The sequence below is a fragment of the Pinus tabuliformis genome, chromosome 4_2 (genome assembly GCF_031772625.1).
Source record: "Pinus tabuliformis cultivar Carrire ecotype Pingquan chromosome 4_2, CPIR1, whole genome shotgun sequence".
In the NCBI taxonomy this organism is placed as follows: Eukaryota; Viridiplantae; Streptophyta; class Pinopsida; order Pinales; family Pinaceae; genus Pinus; species Pinus tabuliformis.
The window spans coordinates 350372555-350400521 of NC_142304.1; the positions used below are offsets into that span (position 1 = coordinate 350372555).

Sequence of the window (27967 nt, forward strand, 5' to 3'; positions counted from 1 at the left end):
GATTGAAAAATGATGACCTGGGATTTGCAGAATGCGGTCTCCTTTCATATAATATACAGGGGGGACAAGCTATATCCCTTACGAAAAAGAAATATACTTAAATAGAATAGGAAATATAGTGGTATATACGTATGTATGTACATATATATATACACATCTATAATCCGTCTTCTTGTACTCTGTAATATGATCGATCGGATAGATAGGACATTTTTTAGGTGATTATCTTGACTAGAAGTTGAGCTTTTTGATGGATATGGCAAAAATGAATGCAAAGAGAATGCTCCATCCTGCTGTCACGACTGCAACAGGTCCCAAGAAGCTGTGTCTGAATCCAAAATAACTTTTGATAAACTGTTTCAATAGCTCTTGAGTGCCGTCTGTTCGAGTCATGAGAGTTTCATAATCCCCAAACTGTGATGCTATCAAACCGTACAGAGTCCATGCAACAGGGCATGCCCAGTAGTACCATCTCCACCACACCGGAATTTTCTACATAAAATTTATTAAATATTGTTAGAGGTATTAATTGAATTGAATCCTGACAAAAAACTGTAATAGAATGCAGCACAAGCAATATGTGTCCATCTATGTTTGTTATGGTTGTAATGTTCAGATATACACAGTTGAATGAGCAAGTATTGCATGAATCTTGGCAGACTTGGATTGGCCAAAAAAAGCAATTCATGGAATTTTGTAAAAGTAGAATTTTGAAGTTTTGTGAGGTATCGGGGAAACAGGTTAGCTTTGACAAACAAGTTACATCAAGCCTTCTAACAAGTACCCAGCAGCAAACTATTAATTAATCGTTGTATACTTTGGAATATTATTGTTGGATTTTGTTGGGGATTTTTCTGTCAAAATCCCAAAAACACAATATAAAATGCACACAGAGACAATGCTCTGTTTTTCTCCAGAATCTTAACACAGCGAGATTATTAGAACAGAGTATTGCTCCCATAAACTAAGATCTGTATTCAAAAAAAAATGAAAAGCCTAATACAATGTTCTTCCTCTTCTGCTCAGAGGGATTCACCAAAAAAAAAACATGACATTACAGTCTACGCTGCTGCGTAAAAACATTCACAGCCATTTTTTTACACACATATCCAATTACTCTAATAACTACAATGCACATATCTAACTTGCATACATAATCTGAATAGTTTTTAATGAACAAAAATGGAGTCCCATACTGGGAACTACTCGAGGCTGTCCTTCTCGTCCTCGACTGAGTTTCATATTTACTGTGGTTGTTGAAAAATTCAATGTGAAACAGCTTAAACGCAACCTGCTTCCTTCTCGCCCATGCAGAAAATTGAAAGCTTCTGCCTGCTATGCTGTACTGCTCCATGCTCACTTTAACTGCTTCCGCGCCAATTCTCTGTTTCTCCATATATTTGAAATCATACATGAACGCTGCAAAACCCAAAAATTGCCTTTGGGCAGATTTCAAATATTATACGGTTTGGCTCCGGAAACCCATCGGGTCCGAGCTTCATCGCATAGCGCGCATATATGAAAAGTTTTGCACCCATGGTTTCCCCGATTGCGATATGCCGATCGCACTAAATACCGATACCTCCGATCATATATATATATATATAAATGCCCTGAGCGCGGACTTGAAAGTTTATCAAAAAACTATTTATAATGTTGTCGGGTCCGCTCCATCGCATTGCAACATTACTTATGTTAAAAGCCCCGACCCTATGACATTGCCGATAGCGATGTGCCGATGCGATATCGGCGATGTTTCATATCAATGCCGCTGCCTGCCTCCGATGCTCCAACCCGCCGATATGCCGACTTGCCGATACGCCGACACGATCTGGACCGCTGATCGGCCAGATTTAACGGTTGAGATTTAAAGTGGATCCTTAAGCCTGCAATTTTAAATTTTGAGTGTTTCTGCCTCCCGATCCTTGGTGGAGTGCGTGGCTATAGTCTTCATGCTGCTGCATGGCTCAACTGTTGCATAGTTGAAATTATATTTTCAACACTCCCCTTTAATTTCAACTGTCGGGCATTCAATCATACCCAAACACTTCCTCAAAAATTCAAAGCTTTTCTGATCCAATGGCTTTGTCAAGATGTCTGCGACCTGTTCCTGAGTGCTGCAATGTTGCAAACTGATTTCTCCATTGCTTACCAATTCTCTGATATAATGAAACCTTGTATCAATGTGTTTCGTTCGTTTGTGAAACACAGAATTCTTGGACAAAGCAATAGCAGAGCTATTGTCACAAAAGACCACTGTTGCTTTTGCCTGCTCTTGGCCTAAGCTTCTCAACATCCTCCTCATCCAAACTGCCTGACATGCTGCTGCTGTAGCTGCCACATATTCTGCCTCTGCTGTAGACAGTGCTACAATGGACTGCTTCTTAGAAGCCCATGAAATGGCTCCTGAACCCATATTAAAAACATAACCGGAAGTGCTCTTCCGATCATCTACACTTCCAGCCCAATCGCTATCAGTGTACCCAACCAAATCTGAATGTTCTGAGGCATGATATAAAATTCCAAACATTTTGGTGCCTTTGACATACCTCAAAATTCTCTTTGCTGCCTGCCAATGTGCCTCCTTTGGCCTCTCCATAAATCTAGAAATCAAACTAACAGCATACATTAAATCAGGCCTAGTTGTTGTTAAATACATAAGGCTGCCCACAATGCTTTTGTACAGGCTAGGATCAAAATCCTTGCTGTTGTGCTCTCTGTTGAGCTTTAATCCCATTATTGTGGGAGTGATTGCTGCCTTGCATTCTTCCATCTTATATCTGCCCAAAACTTGATTTACATATCTTGCTTGAGATATAAAAATTCCTTTTTCATTTTGATCTACTTCTATGCCTAAGAAGTATCTCAACAAACCCATGTCAGTCATTTCAAATTCATTCTTCATGACTGATTTAAAATTCTCAATGAGCTGATCATCATTACCTGTGAAAATCACATCATCAACATATAAGACAACAATCAAAATTTTACCATCCTTTTCTTTGATGTAGACTGTGGGTTCTCCTTCACACTTGTCAAATTCATTATCCAATAGATATGAATCTATCCTGTTGTACCATGCTCTTGGCGCTTGCTTCAGCCCATAAAGAGCCTTCTTCAATTTGCACACTTTGTGCTCTTCTCCTTTCTTCTCATATCCGAGAGGCTGTTCCACATAAACCTCTTCCATTAACACTCCATTTAGGAATGCTGATTTCACATCCATTTGGTAGACTTTCCATTTGTTTTGAGCTGCTATAGACAGCACTGCTCTCACGGTTTCCATTCTTGCAACCGGGGCGAAAGTCTCCTCATAGTCTCTTCCATACTGCTGCTTGTAGCCTTTGACAACCAGCCTTGCTTTATGCCTTTCAATCTTGCCTTCAGCATTGCTCTTGGTCTTGTAGACCCATTTCACACCAATGACTTCTTTGCCTTTTGGTAGCTCAACCAAATCCCATGTTTTGTTTCTCTCTATGGCATTCATCTCCTCATCCATAGCTTCTATCCATTTCCTATCTTTGATTGCTTCTTCGAAATGAATAGGATCATCAACATGACAATACAAGGCAAATAAGGAATTCATTCCTTCTTCATAAATATCACTTAGATTTCTAAATTTCTTACCTCTTTCACTTGGTGTGCAAGTGCTTGAAGATGCAGTTGAATTTCCTCCTTGTGGTGTGCTTGGAGAAGCATTCTCATTTATCCTCAATGGTGTCCCTTGCTGTCCTTGTGTTGGTGCTGCTGTTTGGGGATTCATTTCAGCCACTTCCTCTTCATCTTCATCATGAGACAAACAGTTCTTGACATTTACTGTTTTCTCTATGCTTCCATCCCAAGCTTCCTCCTCAATGAATTGAACATCTCTGCTGACAAAAAACTTCTTGGTAGATGGGATATACAGCCTGTAGGCTTTGGATTCCTCACTGTATCCAATGAAAAGACATTTCTCCCCTTTGCTGTCCAACTTCCTCCTTAGCTGATCTGGAATGTGTGCATAGGCCACACATCCAAAAACTCTCATGTGGGTGACTCCTTGCTTTCTCCCACTCCATGCCTCTTCTGGCACTTTGTTCATCACTGCTTTTGTAGGACACCTGTTCAAAATATATACTGCACAATTTACAGCTTCAGCCCAATACTCATTCGGCAAATGCTTTGCCTTCAGCATGCTCCTCGCCATATCCATGATGGTCCTGTTCTTCCTTTCAGCAACTCCATTTTGCTGTGGGGTGTACCTTGCTGTAAATTGTTTGTGAATTCCATTTTCTCTACAAAATCTTAGGAATTCCTTGGAGATATACTCACCTCCTCTATCAGTTCTCAAAACTTTAATATGCAGCCCGCTTTGGTTCTCCACAAATGCCTTGAAATTTTGGAATTTCTCAAACACTTCACTTTTGTTTTTAAGGAAATATATCCAAGTCTTCCTTGTAAAGTCATCAATGAATGTTAGGAAATATTGGCTGCCTGCTAATGATGGAGCTTGCATTGGTCCACACAAATCTGAGTGGACAATCTCTAAGGGTGCCTTTGCCCTTATACTTTTCCCTGATGGAAAACTTTCTCTATGTTGTTTGCCCAATATACAACCTTCACAAAGGCTGTCCGGCTTCTCTATCAATGGTAATCCTCTTACCATTCCTTTTCTGCTCAACAAGTTTAGACCTCCAAAATTTAGATGCCCGAATCTCAAGTGCCATAACCAGTTCTCATCCTTTGGCACGCTTTGGAAGGCCTCTTGGGTGACTGTTGCCATTTCCCTTTTGTTCTTCAAGTCTGCCCGGATCCAGAGAGGGAACATCCTGTTCCTTGTCATCTTCACTTCAGCAATGCATCTTTTGCTGGGTGGTATATCCATGATGGTGCACACATCATTTACAAAGTAAACATTGTAACCCTTTTGGATAAGCTGTCCAACACTCAATAGGTTACATCTCATTCCGGGGACATAGTATACATCTGCTATGGTTTTCCTTTCTCCTTGTTTTGTAAATATTTTTACCTCCCCTTTTCCCATAACAGACACTTTGCTATCAGTTCCTAGTGTGACCTCTGACTTCAAGTTTTGATTTAAGGCTGAGAAGAGGGCAATGTTTCCTGTCATATGGTTGCTGCAACCTGAGTCTAAAAACCATATGTCTTCACTATGTGTTTCAGCCATGTTACAAGCTAACAGGACATTATTTTGACTGCTGTTTTCTCTTGTAACATTTGCATTTTGTCTACTACTCATATCATGCTGCTTCTTTCTACAATCATTTGAATAATGTCCATACTTTTTGCAATAATAGCATTGAACATTAGATTTATCATACCTTTGTCCTTGAGCATGATGTTGTCCTCTTTGTTGGCTGCTGCCTTAGCCTTGGTTCTGATTTGGATTGTTGCCTCTTCCTTGTGCATTTGCTGGGCTGTTCCTTCCACCTCTGTTCTGGCTTCTGCCTCTTCCTCTCTTGTTTCCTCTGCCTTGACCTCTTCCTCTTCCAAAGGACATCTGGGTCTTGAAGGCTTGCTCTAGAGATGAGTTTTCATTCCTACTCAACCTCTTCTCATGTGTTATCAGTGATGCATGTAGCTCATCAACTGAAAATCTTGAGAGATCCTTTGTCTCTTCAATGGTGGTGACAATCGCATCAAACTTTGAGGGTAAGACCCTCAATATTTTCTCCACAATCCTTCTATCTTCAATGGTTTCTCCATGGGTTCTCATTTGTGTGATTACACCAATCACATGAGTGAAGAATGAGTCAATGTTATCTGACTCCTTCATGTTCAAGTTCTCAAAATCCTTTCTCAGCAATTGTAGTTTTGCTGTCTTTACTCTCTCCATGCCTTGATAGGCTGTCTTAAGGGTTTCCCATGCTTCATTGGATGTCTTAGCTGCTGCTAACCTTGGAAACACACTCTGGTCTACTGCTAGATACAACAACACACGGGCTTTTGAGTCCTTCTTCCTATTGCTCTTCAGCAAATCCTTCTCTCCCTGAGTTAATGCATTGAACTCAGTTTCATCTGCTGGTTCTTCAAAACCTTCCTCAACTATTTCCCATAAGTCTTGGGAAGCAAACAAGGCTTTCATAGTTATTGACCAGTAGTCATAGTTCTTCCCATTAAACTGTGGGAGCTGGGTGTTAAACATACCCATACCAGTGCTGGTGCTGGCCATTCCTTGTATTTTGAACTATGGCTTTAAATCCTTGACTGTGATTTTTTTTTAAAAAAACTGACTGTCTTCAGCAATAACAAGAGAAATGCTTTTGGGGAATACCTGAATCCTTCGTTGTTTGAGTTTTCTGTCTGTCTGAGAAGTTTTGCTGCAGCAACAACCTTCTCCCTTCAGCTTCTTTAACTTCTTTAAAGAGCCTAAGCCTACTCTGATACCACTGTTGGGGATTTTTCTGTCAAAATCCCAAAAACACAATATAAAATGCACACAGAGACAATGCTCTGTTTTTCTCCAGAATCTTAACACAGCGAAATTATCAGAACAGAGTATTGCTCCCATAAACTAGGATCTGTATTCAAAAAAAAATGAAAAGCCTAATACAATGTTCTTCCTCTTCTGCTCAGAGGGATTCACCAAAAAACGACATTACAGTCTACGCTGCTGCGTAAAAACATTCACGCCTATCTTATTACTCTAATAACTACAATGCACATATCTAACTTGCATACAAAATCTGAATAGTTTTTAATGAACAAAAATGGAGTCCCATACTGGGAACTACTCGAGGCTGTCCTTCTCGTCCTCGACTGAGTTTCATATTTACTGTGGTTGTTGAAAAATTCAATGTGAAACAGCTTAAATGCAACCTGCTTCCTTCTCGCCCATGCAGAAAATTGAAAGCTTCTGCCTGCTATGCTGTACTGCTCCATGCTCACTTTAACTGCTTTCGCGCCAATTCTCTGTTTCTCCATATATTTGAAATCATACATGAACGCTGCAAAACCCAAAAATTGCCTTTGGGCGGATTTCAAATATTATACGGTTTGGCTCCGGAAACCCATCGGGTCCGAGCTTCATCGCATAGCGCGCATATATGAAAAGTTTTGCACCCATGGTTTCCCCGATTGCGATATGCCGATCGCACTAAATACCGATACCTCCGATCATATATATATATATATAAATGCCCTGAGCGCGGACTTGAAAGTTTATCAAAAACTATTTATAATGTTGTCGGGTCCGCTCCATCGCATTGCAACATTACTTATGTTAAAAGCCCCGACCCTATGACATTGCCGATAGCGATGTGCCGATGCGATATCGGCGATCGCTCATCGGCGATGTTTCATATCGCTGCCGCTGCCTGCCTCCGATGCTCCAACCCGCCGATATGCCGACTTGCCGATACGCCGACACGATCTGGACCGCTGATCGGCCAGATTTAACGGTTGAGATTTAAAGTGGATCCTTAAGCCTGCAATTTTAAATTTTGAGTGTTTCTGCCTCCCGATCCTTGGTGGAGTGCGCGGCTATAGTCTTCATGCTGCTGCATGGCTCAACTGTTGCATAGTTGAAATTATATTTTCAACAGATTTGTAGTGATTAAAACCATGAATTCTTACCGGACGAGGGATTATGAAACCGCAGAAAAGCATCCAGATGGAATAGAAAGCCGAGGAGACAATGGCAGCCATGTTGACATTAGGAGTCAGAGCTACTGTCATCATTCCGTAGTATGTGTAGTACAAAAATGTGAAGAACATGAAGAAGAAAAACCAGAAGAACTTGTCTGCCTGCCATTGGAAGTTGACCATCGCGTACACGATCACTCCATACACCACCGCTTGAACAAATACACATGGCACTTCGATCAATACCTGTATAACATCATTGACATATTAGGGACGAGAAGAATTCAGAAAGCTTTTAGGCATTAATGGGAGGGATGAAATGACATTGGGGGTTTACTTGTGCGAGGGCATAAGGCATAGCAGAGTACATCCCGGCTGCCTTTTCTCTGTAAAAGACTGTCCTTTCAACATCCACTACAGGTTGGACTGAAGAAGCATTGTTCACACCTATGAATAACACAGCCGAGAACAGTGATCCCATAGCATTCAAAACTTTTTGTTGCTCCTTTCTGCAATAATGCATTTATATCACAAAAAAAAGATGATATAGCAGCTTGTAACGATAACAAGCATCCAAATGTTGTAAAGGCTGCAAGGTATAATTTCTTACATCTTTTGACCCATTCTCCAAAAGATGGTACCAAAAAGCAAAGCAGTGACCAAAGTGAAAAAGAAACGGACGGCATTGTACTCGGGGTTTCTTCAGTATGACCAGTGCTGCTTCCACAAGCAGGCCCAGGATTGAATTATCAAAGATTGGGAAATTGAGATTCGAAGTGTAAATTCTTCATTCCCGGAGCCGGCACGCTTAGTTCCTTGATTAGAACTTCATTTCGTCTGTATTTAAATTATATAATTTGTTAAGTCATGTGAAAAATAGATAATTTGGGTAATGATAAAAATAGAGATGATAAATATAGGTATAAAAGAGCACATAAAATTTGCAGATGAAAACAATATTATATTACAAGTAATCACAATTTTAAATAAATGAGAACAAAACTGTTAATATAATTTTCAAAAACTTGTACTGATAATGACTGCAGTTGTCTATAACGCGACTTTTTGAAAGCTTTTCCGGACGGTTTTTCCGGTCGAAATCCGGCAGGAATTTATTGGAATCGCAAGTTTGATAGCTAATTTCTGCACAATGAAAGTGTCCCAGGGGTTTTCCAGGGTGCTAAATCCAAATATGCAGTTAAAAAACCATTTTAACTGCAACAAATCAAGATTTAGCCTCAATTTCTTCCGCCGGATTCCGTCACCGGAATCTCCAAAAAGTCGCATTATAGACAACTCCATAATGACTTACTGGTAGAGGGATGAATTCCTGTATGCTTCTGCAAAATCGGTTCCAAGACGCAATTCTGCGCCCACAGAAGACATTTCAAGCATCCATGTCGCAGGATTGTACCCCTCCGTGATTTTGGGAACGCCTGGAATGGCCTCGAAATAGTGGATCAGTGTTTGGGATGGCGGCCAAGAGGACCAACGTATATCGTCTGCCCTCCTCGCTTCATCAACAGAAGCTGCAAATTTTCCAAATCCATTCTTATTACCACTTCAGCACTAAGAACCATAACGAGCTGTTTCCTTGTTTTGTAAGGATTTTGTTTCTTTTACAAATTCTGTATAAAAGAGGGATTTCATTTGTGTCTGAAGATTCCCAATAGTTATGTAGTTTAATTTACCAATCAAATAAAGAAATTTAAGATGTATAAAGCCACCCAAATATTTAGCATTTTATTGTGGATTGAAAGATAAACGTTGACTGTAATAATGATCCATAGATTTAAGAGAGTGTATTTTCAGAACATACCTCATCGAAAGCTTCAAAGATGTCAATGCTGGGTTGATGAATAGTACAAACAACAGTTCGGCCTGTGTCCACAGTGTTTCGGACAGTTCTCATCACAATAGCAGCAGCTCTTGCATTCAGTCCTGATGTTGGCTCGTCCATGAAGATTATTGAAGGATTTGCAACCAATTCAACTGCTATTGTCAATCTCTTACGCTGTTACGTTCACTCCAGGAAGCCCGACTAGAGCTTGTCTCAGGTTATTCAGTTCCACAAGATCCATAACTTCATCCACAAATGTCTGTTTATGTTCGAATACAATACCCATCAGTTAAATTGAACTCCATTCCGACATAAATACTCTTGATAATGCTGTTAAATTAGAGATTTGACGATATTAGAGAAAAGGGATTACCTTTCTTAATGCAGTATCGACCTCAGATGGGAGACGAAGCCAGGCAGAGTATACCAGTGACTCATAAACAGTAACGAAAGGTGAATGGATATCAGTTTGTTCGCAGTAACCCGAGATACGAGCAAAGGTTTCTTGTTTTTTGGGATAACCAGAGATGGTGATGGACCCTTCGATGTATCCACCAGTTTTCCTTCCAGCAAGAGCATCCATTAGGGTTGTTTTTCCAGCTCCACTCACACCCATTAAACAAGTGAGGACACCAGGCCTGAATGTTCCACTCACTCCACGCAATAACTGGAGTCTATTTTCTTCAATTCCTTGTTGCCTCATTTCCTGTAATATGTACAGCAGTAAAAATTACTGACAAGCTTTAAAATCAAATTATTAACAGCCATTACAAGGGAAAACAGAAAGGTTTTCCAATATTTTCTTATTAATAGTAATTAATTCAAAAGGATGGGAAGCTTAACGTACTGAGGGCATGTCTACAAAGTAATTGACATTGTCAAAAGCCATCGCCAGAGGTTGAAAAGGTAAAACCATTCCTTTCGTTCCGGATTCTCGTGTAGAATTTGAAGCAGCATTGTTCGTACCAGAAGCTTGAATCTCTTCATGGTTTTCTCCTGGCATCGTCTGCATTTCATTTATACTGTTTCTTTTCACAACACCGGTTTGAGCTGTCAGCTTTTGTTTCAAATCATCTTCATGATAGGAAATGCAGAAGACAGAAGATTAGACAAACACACGGGAGCTCACAGGTGCAGATCACCAGGAGCTCCCACCGGCAAATGCATTCGCTTCCATTATTCATTAATCATCAGGAATTAAATAGATACATAGGCAAAAACAGATTCCTAATTAATAGGAACTGAATGTCAAATAAAGAGCAAATGATAACTACGTAACCTATTCTCCATTAATTTCTAACATCCCCCCTTAATGGAGAAAGGGATTTTTAAACACACCTAAAATGTCCCTAAACAAATCAAACTTCAGTCTTCCTAGTGGCTTAGTGAATTGTAGTTCCTGTGTCCTTGGACACCGAAGGAGATTGAGATAGCGAATCGAAGGATTCATGCATAGGCGATTGTTCTCCTCTTATTTCTTCAATCATCTTCACAACATGACTCATCTTTGGGCGTTGCTCAAGGGGCACGGACACACAGACCATTGCGATTTGAAGCATGCCCACCATTTCCTACTCGATGTTCTTGTACCTCATGAGTTCTAGATCAAATACCTCGGCTGTCCATTCTTCCCTCACAACAGATTGTACCCACTTGGGAAGATCTATGCTTTCATCAGATGCGTGTCGTTGAACAGGGGCTTTCCCAGTAAGAATCTCCAGGAGTAGCACTCCAAAACTATATACATCTGCTTTCTGAGATATCTTTCTTGTCTTGGCCTGTTCTGGAGCCCTGTATCCCGCAGCTCTTGATGCAGCAGATGCAGGACTAATAAGCACAGCAAGACCAAAGTCTGAGATACAAGCATTTCCACTCTTATCTAACAAAACATTGGAAGACTTGATATTCCCATGGGCCAGCTTGGGAGATTTACACGAGTGGTGAATGAAGGTCAAACCACAGATTGCACCCAACGCTATTTTCATTCTAGTTGTCCAGTCAAGCGGAGTTCTCCCAGGACCAAGATGCCACAGATTTTCAGCAGACTTATTTGACGCCATCAAGGCTTGCTGAGGCGTACTTTTCACATCCAACTTGTAGAGTCCTCCTATGCGAATACCTGTAGCAATGGGCTTCATCTGATCCAACAAATCTTTAATAATGCAATAAGATTTAAAAAATTCTACCTTGAGGTCCTGATCTGTGATCTTGGACACAGAAATCAGGTTCTTCTTAATGCCAGGAACATACCACACATCAGATATATTCCTGATCTTACCATCAGGCAGAGTAACAAGGACATCTCCATGTCCCTTGATCTCATACCCACTATTATCTCCAAGATAGACTTTTACTCCAGAGTTGGATTCTTTAAAATTTCTGAACCATTGCTTTTTACCTGACATATGCGAGGAGGCTCCAGAATCCACGATCCAAATATCTGATTCATCCTCCTCAGTAGCAGTGTCACCCTCGGCCATAAATAGTCTAACATCCAGATTCTGATCTGGGTCTGTATCTGCATCTGCATCTGCCAAATGACCTGCATGCCTTTTCTGATTGTACCTCTCTTGATTTGCCTTCTTCTTGCGACAAAATTTAGCAATATGGCCTATCTTTGTTTAGTAATCTTCGGCAAAATCACATAATCAATCTTTTGTCGACGCGTTTCGAACCAACCAGTGTGGTTCATCGTCAGGACAAGTTGAAGAACTAATCTGGCTTAGCTTGATTAAATAGAGTGTGCAGAGACTCCAACGGCTATATAGCAACGGCTAATTTTGACCTGATGATCAAAGTCAAACTAATAATTTTATTATTAATAGAGACATATTATTAATAGTTAATTGAATAATACAATAAATTTATTGTTTTAAATATAATGGTCATTAAATCTACATATTTATTAAAAACCTATATTTATTATTATTCCTAAATTATTTAATTACAAATAAATAGTATTAAATTACTATCTGTGTATTTATTTAATAATAATTGTTTATATCTAGGGATCCAATGGTAAACTAGATATAATGGTCATTAATAAATTATGGTAAATTAATAATGGTAAACTAAATATAATGGTCATTAATCAATTATATCTTCATATAACCTATATTTATTATTATTCCCAAATTATTTAAATACAATTAAATAGTATTAAATTACTATTGTTCTTAGAATTTAGTTACAATAGGTAAAAGTTTAAATCCAATAAATCATTTTAATTTAATATTTAAATGTAAAGGCCCATTCGAAATTAAAATAATAAGTTCTATACAATAATCTATATTTTCTTAATAATTTATAGTTCTAATATTATTAAAAAACAATAAATAGTATTCTAGTTAAATCATTAATATTCCTAGAATATAGTTACATTAGGTAAATACCATAATTAAAGTACATGTTTATTAATAATAGTATATCCATTATCTCAATGTTATTGGTATATCATATATTTCTAATAATTTCTTGTTTATCATTTAAACCTAAGGGTCATTTGGTAAAACTAGATCACCTCTTATCATTAATTTAATAATTTATATTCATTAATTAATCAATAATTATTTACTAAATTTTTTATTAAAATTAACTATGTTATTAGTTAATTATCTTATTACTTATAAGGTTTAAAAAAGGGGGTCTTTATTAATTCGATATAAGGAAATCAGTTAAAGGTAAAAATCAATGTAAAAAATCTAATCTAATTCTAAAATACCCCCTGGAATAAGGTTAATACAATAATTAGCCCGAAATTACTTAATAACATATTAATACCCTATGCACTCCATAATAATAAGACAAACCCGCCAAAACCAGAACTTGAGGAGAGGGAAGACAGAAACCCTAAGACTTAACAAAGGGGAAGGAGGAGGCTAGGAAGACAAGGCTGGGACCCAGCAACTGCTAATCTTCCAGCCATCATCCCTATTAAGATTGTTCGGCCTTTTCTCAATCTCCAGGGCCTCTCTAAATTTGCGATGGTGAAACTGCGCAACTTTGGCAATGACTTGAGCATCTTCTATACAAACATGATGCATAGTCTTCCCCGCATGCTCAGCCAGGGTTGAGGACTTGGTCCTACCATGTCTTAAGTCAGCCGAATGCTCGCTAATCCGTCAGGAGCAGAGTCATTTCTATACGAGGTCATACCTTGTGGTGTCATTTCTGATGTGTTGCCCCTCCTCTGATCAGCCATTGCTCTCCCTTTTGGCTTGAACTTTGTTATCAATGCAAGATCTGGATCTTGAGGTTTGAGAGACGACCTCCTTTCCTCTTCATGTAGCAAAATTCCAGTAAGCTCTTCAAAACTTGGAGGCTTTTCCCTTGCATTCAATCCAGTTATAAACATCTGATAGTCATCTGTCATACCGTTCATGGTGATTGTCACCAGGTCATCATTTGCCACGGTTTGACCGATATCAGATAGTTTATCTTTAACTTCCTTTATCCGAGATAAGAATGACGAAACAGACTCATTCTCCTCCATCTTGATTGAGAGGATCTTCTTCCTGAGGAACAAGGTTCGGTTGGTGTTCTTGATTTCATACATGTCTTTGAGAGTTGTCCAGATCTCATTCGCTGTCTTGCAATCCCGAATATGAGGGATGATGCAATCTTTAACTGACAATTTTAGTAGGACCTTTTCCTTCAGCTCCATTTTCTCCCATTCTTGAGTTGTTGCATTCGTTCCACCATTTGCAACAGTTGGCTTACCTTCATCACCGATGACAATGCTGTAGGTATTCTGACCTTCAAGCAAAGTCTGAAGCTTAAATTTCCAATTTATGTAATTGGAACCATCCAATTTGCTGCTTTCATTTAAATAATCTGCCATCTGAGAATTCATCTTGAAAAAAAAAAAAAAAAACAGGTTACCCCGGCAACTTAAAAAACGAACAACTCTCGATTATCACAACAAATTGAATATGGTTGAATTACAACAGTTGTGAAATACAAATTATGAATAAAAAATCTGACTGCAGCCTATTGAAAAAAAAATGTTTTCCTATGTGTTTAGCAGACAAAGTTTCCTTGATACTAGTGACCTTCGCATGATGCAGAAACTTTGGTGGAGATATAGAAACTCTACAGCGGAATGCACCAAACACAAGCCGGAACGCTGCTCTTATGGATTCACGTATAATGGATACGTCCAACAATTAAAAAAAAAATAGATCGATTCTGGCCCAACGTGCCAACACTCCAAGGCACCAAAGGCCGCAACAATCGATCCACAGAAATCAATCCACTGGAGGGCGTAACACCAATTCTTGCTCTGCCTCCGCTCACCGCACGAAATACCATAGCCTGCCCACCAGCAATAAAATGCAGCTTTTCTGCCTTCACACAAGAAATCACACGCAAGAGATCACTTGCGCTTTCTATCAACGCCGCCTTCACCCTTCAAAACGCCTTCACGGCAACAAGATTTCCCTCACGCATTCAACAGAGAACGATATTGGCACAGAGTTCACAAAAAAAACAACACAGAGGATTGGACAGATATACCAAATTCTGGAGCCACGAGTCGGACTTCGTTGTTGCTGCACTCCTCCTTTCTTATCCGCACAGCCAAAACGTGTGGGCTCCCTTCTCGTGTCTTGACAACGTTCAGCAACTAGCCTCTTCGACCAAGCAGTAAAGGCTCACAGCAGATTCACACTGCATTCCAGCTCTCTTCATGCAGATCGCTTCTCAACACGCAACCGCAGCAATCCTCCACGGAACCTCACGTCCTCATATCTCTATAAATCACATGTCCACTTAGCAAGCTCTGATACCATGATAGGAAATGCAGAAGACAGAAGATTAGACAAACACACGGGAGCTCACAGGTGCAGATCACCAGGAGCTCCCACCGGCAAATGCATCCGCTTCCATTATTCATTAATCATGGGGAATTAAATAGATACATAGGGAAAAACAGATTCCTAATTAATAGGAACTGAATGTCAAATAAAGAGCAAATCATAACTACGTAACCTATTCTCCATTAATTTCTAACACTTCAGAAATTAATGCTTGAGGCTTTCCTAGAGCTGGAAAAAAGAAACAGAACATCATTAATTTTGTTTTCTAAATATGAATTCCCGTCAAGATACAAAGTATAGTACTGAAATTAGCCGAAATCATGAGCAGAAGTTCAAGAGGACTTACGATCTAGATACTGCAATGCCCGTGTGTAGAGCATGTTAAATAAAATATTGAACCCCACGAGGGCTCCAATCGAAAGCCAATACCAGTTATCGGGAAAAAGGCCGCGAGATCTCATTAAGTTGACGCCAACGTTGTCTTTTGGCTGAAACATTTTAAATAAGCAAATTATTAGTTCCTTCTATCACAAGACCGGTTTTCAATTGCAGGCACCATCTAGTCTGCAATTTACTTACCTTTTGCCATCTAGTTGCCGTAAACTCATTTACTGCAATTCCATTTTGAACATACATGAGAGGAGAAAGCCAGTAACCCCATATCCACCATCCTTTAATATCATCTGCAATAGGAAACCACGAACACCAAACATTAGTACTTATAGTTATTAAGTGGCTTGCACAGCTTTTCTATTCAATTTGAGCTTGAGAGCTTGTATACTTCTGGATATGGTGAATCCTCCGAGAACGAATATGATCAAGAGGGCAAACGAGCCGAAACTGTTAGCCACTATCCGATTGCGTCCCACGGCAGCTATAAAGCGAAAGAGGCCTAAAGACATCTGATGGACTGTAAAGAATAGCACAAACTGTCGGAAAAATCTGCAGGGGAAGAGAATACCAAGGAAATTTGACATTAGATTTGAGCATAAAAATCCACAACCAGAACAGAGGAAGGTGGGGCTTCAAGATCATCAAACTATACCTCTGAGGATTTGGGGCAAAACCTATGGTATAATATGTGATAATGATCCACAAAACAGACTCCAACAGGGACATAGGAATTCTCATAACCCATGTTGGAAGTGAATAAGCCCAGGCTGGGTAGAACTTGAAATCTCTCTGCTTGTAAAACACTGGGAGCTTGTCTATTGTCATCGACAATTCTGCCAGGCCATTGAACATCACCACCACTAGACCAAAGAAAAGTGCCCCAAAGTAAATGGCTCCGTCAGACAAATTTCTGTGATGCATATTGGTACGGAAGAAAACACTCATGGCAATGCCAGCAATGATAAATATCTGTCAAAGAGAAATCATATTTCAGCTATAAATATCCCAAATAAATATAATGAAGTTTAGAATAGGTAAATCCGATAAACGGTTTACATAGGATATTTAAACAAAAAAAATCAATTCCATAATAACAAGTTATATTTGTTTGAAAGTACAAAATCTACAGCAAAACAAAAACCACTTTGAAATAACTAGAAAACATCTGATAGTTTTGAGAAGAAAATACAACAATGAAGTATTGCCTGAACAGTTTTGAGGATATAGACGAACGAACTTCTCTTCATCAGCAAAATTTCTCTATCAAAGCATGCTCTGAAAAGTTCCATTTTGTTCAAACCGTATTCCTCTGTTGTGAGAGCTGACGGGTGGCATTTCTTTCTATCGTATGGAACCGATAACTCTGCATTCAATGCGGCCCCAATGTGAAAAGACTGGAATGCATCCGCAAACTGCTTCACTGGAACATAACGGTATGTTTGCCTTCTGTCTGCCCAGTACTGCTGTTGATCTTTGAGAGAAGTCACTTGTTCAATCGATTCAATACAATTCGATGACATTCGTCAGATACCCTGATCTTAATGTCACAGCTGACCAATAATAATTTCAGGAAAATTGCAAAAAATAAGATACCTCCTGCAAGAAATCTGCAACACCTTTCCTCTCAGGGCATTTAAATCCCATGGACTCTAAGAACTCGAGAATGTTTTCTGGAGGACCCTGGTAAATAACGTGACCTTCTGAAAGTAGAATGACATCGTCGAAGAGATCGAAGGTCTCAGGGGCAAGTTGCAGGAGTGACACCACCATCGTCGAATTGAAAACGTGGACATATTGGCGTAGGCATCGAACAATCTGGTATGTTGTAGCGCTGTCCAGGCCGGTGGAAATCTCGTCCATGAACAGGGCTTTCGCAGCTCCAACTATCATTTCCCCAGTGGTAACTCTTTTCTTCTGCCCTCCGGAAATGCCCCTGTGCATTGCATCTCCGACCAGTGTGTCCACGCATATGTCCAACCCCAAGATCTGGTCCAACCATCAATAGCAATACAAATATTGTTGGTTCATCCAAAGAAAACTGATCCTAGGTTAAATTTTAACTACAAGGCCTCTTTTCCCACGCTTTTTGGGGCCTGAAGATCGATTTTACAATTCCTAACATTTTAATACTGCAATATTAACAACTTTAAACTGCTATTTTAGAATTTAAATTGCTGTCTAAAGGTTTTTGTTAATTCTAAATGTTAAAATCCTAACAACTTTAACCTGCTATTTAGAATTTAAATTTCTTTATTCTAAATGTTAAGTTGCAATCTGAACAACAGATTCATCACAAAATTTTATTAGAAATCTTCTAATAGAAGGACTCGCTTTAGTTAACAGGAAAACAACACCATATTGTATTTGAGAAAACAGCTATAACAAAATACCTTCAGAACATAGTCCGTGAGCAGGTTGGCTTTCTGGCCCTCTAACGCAGTGGCCTGCACAAGAAATAGTCAACCATTCTCGGTAAACTTATTGAAATTCATCTAAATTTAATTCAATCTTAACGGATTTCAGAGCAGCTGCTTGTACTCTACCTTCATAAAGACATCTATATCGCGATCTGGTTTGATTCCCTGATCCTTTTCCCTCCTAGTAGTTCAGTTAATACGTCTACAGAAGAGAGAGATAGCGGATTATTCGAATTGAAGACACAAAAATCTATAGCAGCGGATTTAACAAGATCCAGAAATAGAAAAGGTATTCATACCATATCTCGACCCGACTCCTTGGCACCGCGCAGAGAAGTCTAAGGTTTCTCTCACAGTCATTTCCCCATTGTGCAAATCATTTTGGCTGATGTAAGCGGATGTTCTCTGTGGCACGAATTCATCCATGGTATGTCCATTGTAGTTTACTCCACCTGTAACCTGCACCCGGACAATACAGTTGGGTTATTCAGAGCATTTCTTGGTTCTCGCTTCTCTGGATCTATTACTGCACTTAAAAGAAATGATGTGGATTTTGCGGCGAGGAAAGAGGTGTGAAATATAAATAAATAAATTGATCCAATTTGAGTGATCTATGACAGTTGAGCCAAAAAAATTAGAGAATAGAATATTAAACTACATCGATGCTTGGATCTTTAAAAGATTCTTTGGCCGATCAGATTGGTTGTAAAACACAACCCAGTGCTCAATAGATTTAAACTGGTATAAGTTAAATTCATACGATTCTTGAATTTAACTGCGTTATTTCTTTTATGCTACGCAGGTGTGAACATCAAAGGGATTTGAAACTGATGGGCCCAGGATTTGAACTGGAGACCAGTGGGACCATCACAGTATTTGAATTGGTGACCCCGTCGCCCCCTGTGAACCCATCTTAACTTAACTATGTTATTAAATTCATCCGAATCTTGAATAAATTTGATTTAATTTTGATTACTTTAAAAAACATAGAATAAAATCGATGCATACTTTCAGACTTTTGTCCAGTTTTCCGGCCATAGCCTTGAGCAAAGTCGTCTTGCCGGAGGCTGGCGGTCCAAGAAGAAGCGTCATCCTGTCAAATATACGTATAGCTTCAAAGGCTTAGAGATTTGCAGGTAAGATTTTTAGATTGAATTTCTGTCACATTTATTTGTAGCTGGTAAAGAATGTGATATCGGGATGAAATTGGCAGGAATTCAAGAATGAAATTCGTTTTACCTGCCGGGCTTGATGATGCCACTGACATCATGAAGAATTGTCATGGTTGCCTTCTTGCTGTTGTACAAATGAAGCGACCCTAAAACTGCCTGGAAATCAAGATAAATTCTAGATGTTACAAAAATCCGACAAACTCATAATAATCTACCCATAGTTTGTCCATTTGGTATGGAAAAACTACCTCGACCATGTTAGCAGTGTAGTTGATAAGCGTGGGTAGTGCTCTGCTTCCTACGTAGGCATTTGCATCGATGTTCAATTGTGCGTATCGAACTTCGATCTCGGGCAAAACGATGCCAACGCTGCAGAATTCCGCCCAAAAAATCCACAAATGTTCATTTAAGCTAAGGCACGCTAAAGCTAAGCTAAATACTCCCGGAATTGGGTTCTGTAAAAAACAACATAATAAGCTTCTCAAACCTGTCGATCCTCTTTCGGAGAGCCTGAGAAGAAAGCGTTCATTATCTTCGTCTGCAACTTTGACAAGCCTCTCCATCAACTGCTGCCGATTCTCGGGTTCGATACCCCTAACGTCGACCTGATCAACACCGACGACTTTTTTGTCATTCACATTTGCAAGAATCGCAGTTCTTAACCGCTCGTAAGTGGGCAGCTTTTCAAGAACCGCCCACTTGAGCGCTTCCTCGTCATTCTGGCGTTTTCGGACACTGGAAGACTGAGAGAAAACGCTCTCGGATCGCTCGAACAATCTTGTACTCGCCGATCGCAGACTGCCTGTCCATGTTGTTTCATCAGGCTCTTTGCTGATAGACGAACTCATATTTTAGTCCCCCCAGAGATTCCAGATCAAATCCTGTTAACAACTTAGAAGATTGGTATTCCACTTAGAGATTTTTGGGCCCCGTGAATGAATCAATCCCTGGCAATGTCTTCTGCATTTTCTTACAATAGCGGGACAACCCAACCTGTCACGCCCCTAGGGTAGTTGGAATAGTTGGAAGACTACCGCAGGTGTAGGGGCGTGACAGGTTGGGTTCTCCAGCTATTGTAAGAAAGTGCAGAACACATTGTAAGGGATTAATTTTTGTTATTGTTTTTGGTATAATTGCAGGATGATAATGAATGAATATGGGCTTCATTAAGTATAAAAGATAATTATGTTTACTGGGTTGCGAAACATAAGCTAAGTAATGTTAAAGTGAAAGTAGGCGTAGTCCACAAATGTTAGTATTGGTGAAAAGAAAGCTGTCGATAATCCCGCACCTTACTACCAACGATTGAAAGACTACCAAAAATGTAGAGACGTGACACAACCTGTCTAAAAGCTTCTATGAGAGGCTTATTGGGTAGTTCATACTCATAGTAACACGCATATATTTACATATAGAAACTGGGGACGAAAAATACCACGTGTTCATTTGACGTAACTACAAACGAACTTCGGACGGCTATGGTCAGATTCTGAGGTCAGGGTAGGAATTTCAAATATGAGGCACACCACACCTTACACTCTGGAAAAAATAATTGGTTGCATTTGACGGACAAATTCCATGGTTGAGGGCTCTCTTGCCTTGTGTGGACAGGAACGTCTCCGTTGCTTTTGGGAGTTGACTTTTAATCACATGGTCAAACATGGCCGTTGTTCAGTTATTTATGGTTCAACTCTCTTTTGTTTAGTTGAGATCTCATTTTTTTGAGCAAATTGATTTAACTTAGATATTATTTTTGGGATTTCACTCGGTTATATTAAGTAAGTCATTCATTTATGAACATTTTCATGAGAGGTAGTCGTAACTCATGCCACATTACCTCGGGTAAATTTGGAATTTTCCACACAATCAAGCTCACTTAACTTGCTACCCCATTTACAAAATCTTAACAAGGTCACTTAACTTGCTACCCCATTTACAAAATCTTAACAAGGATTGTGACTCATAAACCATTCAAGGAAAACTCTCTTCGCTCTTTTGTATTTAAATATTGATGAGCTTTAACATTGATTTAATTTAATTTATTTTTCTAATATTAAATTTAAAAATAATTAAACATAACCCAAATAATTCTTTAATATTTTTTATTATTAATTAACATTAATATTTTTATTTTTATTTTTAAATTAAATCTCATTTAAAAAACTCATAACTCACATTAACTTCCCATATAAAATGCTTTTATTGCAAAATAAATGGTCACCTCCATAATATAAAATTTACAAAATTATACATTCTTTGACTCATCAAAATTTGAATTTATAACTAATTCTCACAAGAAAATTCTTCCAAATTATAACAAAATATTTAATACAAATAATATAATTTATTTTCCCAAAACAATAGATGTTCCCAATATAATTAATTTTTTTTTAAATGATGATGATGACGGTTAACGTCTGCTGAGACCAAACAATGGTCTATCGGACCTAAAGAAACAAATTATTTATTTTGATTTAAGATTTTATTCCTATGCTCAAAAAGCTTGGAGAGAAGCCTCCCGAGCTCACTATAATTTTGACATTGTAAAAGGCTAGGAAGGTCAGTATTCTTACAAAGATTGTGAAACTGAGATCTAATGTGGTTGTAGGCGGGGCACTCTAAGAGGAAGTGATTTTCATCCTCGATGTTCCTATTCTCACATATATGGCAGATCTTTCCATCAAAAAAATTTATTATTGTAACTATCTAATTTAAATTATGGTGAAAAAATATGTTAACCTATTGTGATAATACTCAAATACAAAGAATATCTTTCTATAGATTTTATTTGCATGGGTCAAAACATCTCAATTCTTATAACCCATAAGTGATTCCTTCTAAGAGAGATTCCAATTCAATGTAGCGAGAATAACTTATGGATATATTTGACTTGCGACTATAAGATATATTTTAATACTAAAATATAACATTGCTTCAAATTAAAAAGTAATAATAGTATTTTAAATTGATTAAATTAAATTTATTTTAATTTTGTTTTGATTAATAAAATTGTAAACTATTTATTTTTTGGATTTTTTTATAATATACATATTATATGAAAATACTTTTAAATAATAATATTTATATTAGTAATTTTAATATTTCAAAATTTTAATATTTTAAAATATATATAAAATATAAATAATAATTATAAATTAAAATTGTTTTACCATATAATTAAAAATGATAATTTCTATGGATAATTATGATATTTATATTTATATTTATATTTAATAAATATATATATATATATAAAATCTAGGTATTTATAATTTATTATTTTTTAATCAATGTTATCTATATCAGTCCAGATCCATTTTAATTTTTGAACTATTAAGTGGATAGGGATCAAATCTCTCGATGCGCAAACCTCTTTTTCAAGTGTAAAACTTGAAGAAAAGTTTGCACCTTGAGAGATTTAATCCCTCTCGGAGCTTGATAGATCCGGAGTTAAGATAGATCTATGCTAGTTTAATTATTAATTAATTTTTTTAGTTTAATTTTTATTTTTATGTAGTTTAACTAAGTCAAAATATTTTAATTAATAATTTTATTTTTATGTAATTTGACTGAGTCAAAATGTTTAGATAGCATAATATAATAAACATTACATTTGTTCCATTCTAGGATGGAGAGTGTCTCTAGACCAAAAAAAGTAGTTAAATTAATATATATATATATATATATATAGTGAAATGAGAGGTGGTTTTTCCGCATGTGGTATTGATGAGCCCTTATTATAACACTTGTTCATATGACATTTTTTTAATTAACTAATTTAATTAAAATGGAAAAAGGGAAAAACTGATTTTGATTTGTGTATATTAGTAAGACTATTGTAGACTATTCTATGAAGGTTAAATTCCTATGGTCCACCTAATAATTATTGATAATTAAATTAAAATTGCAAAAATTATTCTAAAATAACGTATATATTATTAAGAACTAATATAGATGTATCTTAACTCTATAGCTAAACAAAATCTCTCAAAATACAAATATTTTCTCAAAATTTATACTTAAAAAAAATTAATCCGAGAAATTTTAATTTCTCAACTTTTAATAAATCATATATATATATAACAAAATTATAAATGGTTAATCTTTATCCAAATTACCTCAATAAATTACCAATTTAACTTATTTTAGATATATATAATTTGAGAATATATACTATTATTTTACATTAATATTTTTATTCATAAAATAAAATAGTCTTCATAAAAATATATTTAATTTATTTTTAATATAATATAAATAAAATAATAATTTCAATTTATGTAAACATGAATCTTGCTTATTTGCTAATGTTAAAATTTATTTTAAATTTTAATCTTTACGTTTATAAAAAATTATGTATTCAATTTGCTGTCATAAAATTATATTTATACTGATAATATTCCGATTATCATTTATATTTATCATTACAATTTTCATAATTATATGAATGAATAATATCATAAAGTAACAAAAGAATTCCATTTTTGATTTTCAAAATCTTTTTATTCCATATCTCTTGACGTCCTGAACTATGTTCATTTTCCTTTTAATTGGTAGCCATTGTTTATATTTTTATAATGTAATTTATATTAATAACTACCAAAATTATATTAATACATGAGATTGGTATATACTATCAACGTCAATAATCAATAAATATGTAAGATGGTTATAAACCGATCAATCTCATTTCAATGAATATGGATTATATATATATATATATTAAAATATTATTATCTTTCTATTATAATTATTTATAATATAAAAATAATTATAATGGAAATATATAATAATAATTATTATTATATTATAATAATATGATAATATTATTGATATTTACGAAAATAATTTCGGCGAAGATCACATGAGACACATTTGTCGACGCGTTTCGAACCAACCAGTGTGGTTCATCGTAGTGTGGTTCATCGTCAGGACGATGAACCACACTAGTTCAACTTGTCCTGACGATGAACCACACTGGTTGGTTCGAAACGCGTCGATAAATGATGTCTCATGTGATCTTCGCCGAAATTTTTTTCGTAAACTTGATATGGATCATAGAAGCCTAAACTCTACTATTATTGATATTATTAATAATATAATAAATATTGATATTATTAACGAAAAGGATTATTAATATTATAAATTTAATGGATTATAAATTTTACGAAATAATATTAAATATAAAAGATTAATATTATAAACTCAAGGGAATAATATTAGATCCAAGGGATTATGGTTGACCATGATATGGAGACAATCTTTGTCATAATGTGACATTAGACTATGGTTGACCATGATTGCTTTTCATATAAGGACAATCTTTGTCAAAATGTGACGTTGCATCATGGTTGACCATGATTGACCATGGTTGACCATGATTGACCTTGGTTGACCATGATTGACCATAGTTGACCATGGTTGTTATTATAATCCAATAAAATAATAAACCCAAGGGGTAAATACTAAAAAGCCAAGGGATTATAAACCCTAGGGAATAACAATAAACCCAAGGGAATAATATTAAACCCTAGGAATTTGAACTTTTATATTAATAAACTCAACGAATTGATATTAAAAACCCAAAGGAATAATAAACCTAAGGAAATGATATTACACCCTAGGAATATGAACCCCTAGATTAATAAATCGAACATGTTGATATTAAAGCCAAGAGGGACAATAAACGCAATTGATTAATATTAAATCCCAAAGGGATTATGAACTCAAGGTATTAATATTGTAAACCTAGGATATATAAACCCTAAGATAAATATTATAAACCCTAAAATAAACATGGTTGACCATTGTTAACCATGGTTGATTTTCATATTAAGACAATCCTTGTCCCAATGTGATGTTGGACCATGGTTAACAATGCTAGACCATGATTGATTTTCATATGGATACAAGCTTTTTCACAATGCGACATTGGACCATGCTTGACCATGGTTTATTTTCATATCGAGACAATCTTTGTCATAATGCGATGTTGGAACATGATTGGCCATGGTTAACCATGATTCATTTTATAAAACATGGTCGAACATGCTTCACCTTGGTTGACCATGATTGATATTATAAACCCAAGGGATTAATAGTAAAAACCCATGGGCTTATAAAGGCATGGGAATTACATTAAACCCTAGGAATTTGAACCTTTAGATTAATAAACCCAATGAATTGATATTAAAAACATAAGGGAATAATATTAAAACCTAGGAATATGAATTCCTATGCTAATAAATCGAAGAGATTAAAATTATAAAAATAAGGGAATAACAAACCCAAGGGATAAATACTAAAAACCCAAGGGATTATGAACCCAAGGGAATAATATTAAAATAAACCCAAGGGATTAATAGTAAAAACCCATCGGCTTATAAAGGCAAGGGAATTATATTAAACCCTAGGAATTTGAACCTTTAGATTAATAAACCCAATGAATGGATATTAAAAACGTAAGGGAATAGTATTAAAACCTAGGAATATGAACTCCTGTGCTAATAAATCGAACGGATTAACATTATAAACCTAAGGGAATAATAAACCCAAGGGATTATGAACCCAAGCAAATAATATTAAACACAAGGGATTAATATTATAAACCCAGGGTACATAAACCCTAAAATAAACATGGTTGACCATGGTTGATTTTCATATTGAGGCCATCCTTGTCACAATGCAACGTTGGACCATGGTTGACCATGATTGATTTTTATATGGAGGCAATATTTAACACAATGTGACGTTTGACTGTGGTTGACTATGATTGATTTTTAATTTTCATATTGTGAAAATATCTATCAGAATGCAGTGTTGGACCATGGATAACCATGATTGATTTTATAAAACATGTTTGACCATGATTGACCTTGGTTGACCATGGTAGACCATGCTTAACCATGATTTATATTATAAACCCAAAGTAATAATAAACCCAATGGATTAATACTAAAAACCCAAGGGATTATAAAACCAAGTGAATAATATCAAACCCAATGGAATAATATTAAACCCTAGGAATTTGAACATTTAGATTAATAAACCCAAGAAATTGAAATTAAAAACCCCAGGAAATAATATTAAAGCCTAGGAATATGAACCCTTATATTAATAAATCGAAGGGATTGATATTGTAAACCCAAGGGATTAATACTAAACCCCAAGGGGCTATGAACCAAAAGGAATAATATTAAACCCAAGGGATTATTATTATAAACCAAGGTATATAAAGCCTAAGATAAATATTATAAACCCTAAAATAAACATGGTTGTCCATGCTTGACCATGATTGCTTTTCATATTGTGACAATCCTGGTCATAATGCAATGTTGGACCATGGTTGACCATGCCAGACCATGATTTATTTTCATATGGAGATAATCTTTGTCACAATGCAACGTTGGACCATGGTTGACCATGGTTTATTTTCATATTGAGACAATCTTTGTTGACCATGCTCAACCATGGTTGAACCCCTAGATTAATAAACCCAAGAGATTGATACTATAAACCCAAGGGAATAATAAACTGAATGGATCAATACTAAAACCCCACGGGATTATGAACCTAAGGGAATAATATTAAACCCAAGGGATTAAATTTATAAACCCAAGGTACATAAACCCTAAGATAAATAACCCAAAAATAAACATGGTTAACCATCACTGACTATCATTGATTTTCATATTAAGACAATCCTTATCATAATGCGATGTTGGACCATAGTTGACCATGCTTGAGCATGATTGATTTTCATATTGAGACAATCATTGTCACAATGCAACGTTCGACCATGGCTGACCATGATTGATTTTCATATCGTGAAAATCTTTGTCACAATGCAATGTTGGACCATGGTTGACCATAATTGACCATGGTTTACCATGATTGACCATAATTTACCATGATTGACCATGGTTGAGCATGTTTGATATTATAATCCCAAGGCAGTAATAAGCCAAAGGGATTAATACTAAAAACCAAAGGGATTATAAACCAAAAGGAATAATATTAAAATTAAGGGAATAATATAAACCCAAGGTATATAATCCCTAAGATAAATATTACAAACCATAAAATAAACATGGTTGACCATTGATCACCATGGTTGATTTTCATATTGAGACAATATTTGTCACAATGCAATGTTAAACCATGCTCAACCATGGTTAGCCATGATTGATTTCGATATCAATACAATCGTTCTCACGGTAAGACGATAGACCATGCTTGACCATGCTTGACTATGGTTGTCACAATGTGACATTGGACCATAGTTATTGACCATGGTTGACCATGCAAGAACACATTTATAACTGGCATTAACCATTATTGACCATGGTTATTGACGATGGTTGACCACTGATGATTTCCATATTGGAAAAATATTCATCACACAGTCACGCTTGATCATTCATAACCATGATTTGCCATGGTTGACTGTGGTTGATTATCACCATGTTTGACCATGATCAAGCATGGTTGACAATGGTCGTTTTTCAATAATTGTCACAAACCCATGGCATTAATATTATAAACCAAAATCATATAAAGTGAAAGATAGATATTGATATAAACCCAAATATAAACATTGCTCCTTAAGATTAATACTATAAACCTCATGAATAATATTATAAATTGAAGGTATTAATAAACCCAAGGGATTAATACTAAAAACCCAACATATTACAAACCAAAGAGAATAATATTAAACCATAGGAATATAATTGAATAAATTGA

At 36.5% G+C, this 27967-nt stretch overlaps 1 pseudogene across 1 annotated transcript; it reads right to left on the bottom strand.

The window, feature by feature from the left end:
- Positions 1-222: 222 nt before the first annotated feature.
- Positions 223-20071, bottom strand: LOC149169353 (pleiotropic drug resistance protein 1-like; annotated as a pseudogene). The gene is made up of 24 exons (XR_016259785.1): positions 19710-20071; positions 19471-19591; positions 19290-19378; positions 19059-19143; positions 18350-18509; positions 18177-18252; positions 18024-18077; positions 17227-17619; position 17165; positions 16839-17119; positions 16286-16602; positions 16022-16182; positions 15820-15923; positions 15587-15728; positions 15437-15468; position 14831; positions 10272-10498; positions 9798-10130; positions 9404-9683; positions 8897-9113; positions 8195-8421; positions 7922-8093; positions 7576-7830; positions 223-492 (listed from the first exon to the last, which is right to left on the bottom strand). The product of XR_016259785.1 is annotated as a pleiotropic drug resistance protein 1-like (transcript).
- Between the last annotated feature and the right edge of the window lie 7896 nt (positions 20072-27967).